Here is a 1,895-nt window from a genome sequence, read left to right as displayed (position 1 = left end):
GGAGACGAGCGCGGCTGGGTCCTAAAGCTCGCTGGGTTACGTTCAAACTGTACAGAGTAATATAACGTAGGCTAAGTTAGTGGTAAAAAAAAAAAAAAAAATTCTGTTAAATACGACACAGCTGCTAGTCATTATTACTACTGTAATACATTAGTAATTAACTTTTTTATTAAGTAAAACGGATAGATGTCTATTGTACTATGAATTTAAATACTAAGATATACAAGGAATATAGCTGCTGGGCCATTCTACAACTACGGACACTTTTAGTCTTGTGAAGTTGAGTAAAAAAACTATTCAAAATTACCGTAACATAGCCTCACAAGTTTAAACAATTTGTCTAGATCTGTAAGAGAACAAACTTAGATAAAAAGAGAGACATTTTTCCATTGTGAACTAAACAAATGTCATTTCCACCACATCTCAATATACAACTTATTTCAAAATTAAATAAATCATGCCAGTCAAACATTGTCTAAGATCATTTTTGTACAGGTATCTAGGTAAACCAATCTTTACACAATATATATATATATATATATATATATATATATATATATATATATATATATATATATATATATATATATATATATATATATATATATTGTATACATAAATATATTGTATATATATATATATACAGTATATACATACACACACATGCATACAGTTGCTGTCAGAATTATTACACCGCTTGTTTATAATTGCACCGCTTGTTTCCCCAATTTCCATTTATTGGAGAGAAAATTTTCTCAACACATTTCTAAACACAATGGTTTTAACAACTCATTTCTAATAATTGATTTATTTTATCTTTGTCATAATGACAGTAAATAATATTTGACTAGATATTTTTCAAGAAACTTCTATACAGTTTAAAGTGACATTTAAAGGCTTAACTAGGTTAATTAGGTTAACTAGGCAGGTTAGGGTAATTGTTATTGTATAACAGTTATTTGTTCTGTACGTTATCGAGAAAAATATATAATAATTTGGTTAAGAGCTTATTAGAAAATAAATAAACTGAACACTTTTAAAATGTGTGTGGTAATGGAAATGACAGTGGTGGAAATGACATTTCAACAGTTTATTGTGAAAAAATGAAAAATAGCTTCACCGATTAGCTTTGAATTGATACTAGCATTTTATGTATACAAAACGCTTTTATTTACCTTAATTTTGTTGTGTTTTTTTTTTTGTGTGTGTTTTTTAAAAACACCGTTGAAGGTACATGTTTGGAAATGAAGTAAAATACATATATTTGCTTATAAAGCAATATTTACATTGATTTTTCCTCAAGTGTTGTTGATAAAAATTTAAATTCCCTCCATCTTGAACATGTTCTCAGATGGCACTATTCATTTTCATAGAAAGCACCTAAATAATCTTTCACACAAACTTTTTAAAGCGACATTACAATATTGTGGTGGAAATGACAGTGATATTGTGCGACAGCTATATTTTGTAGAAAAAATAATAATGATAATAGTCTCACATTAACAAAAATTAAATATTTCAATGATTTCACTAGTGCTTATAATCAAGATACATTAATAGATACCAGATAAATAATCTTCTAAAAAAAGTTTTTCATTGTTGAAGTTTAAAACTCTGAGTGTGCGACAAGGCAAAAACAGTGATTAAAAACCTAAAAGAAGGTTGAATAATATAAAAAAATATAATAGAAAGCTATTACATTTTTTAAAGTAGTTTTTATTGTTAGTTTGACAAAGAAAGAGGAATTTGAACAAAATTACATATATTTTTGTATATATGATCAAAGGACATAAAAGTGCCGTCAGTTGAAGAACTACCCTGCTATATTATTGCTTTGATATGCAAAACTGGCTAAATGTGAAAAAAGCGGCTAAATCAGAAAATGCCTGTTGGAG

This window comes from Danio rerio, chromosome 19 (assembly GCF_052040795.2).
Source record: "Danio rerio strain M-AB ecotype USA chromosome 19, GRCz13ab, whole genome shotgun sequence".
NCBI lineage: Eukaryota > Metazoa > Chordata > Actinopteri > Cypriniformes > Danionidae > Danio > Danio rerio.
This window is presented reverse-complemented; position numbering follows the sequence as displayed.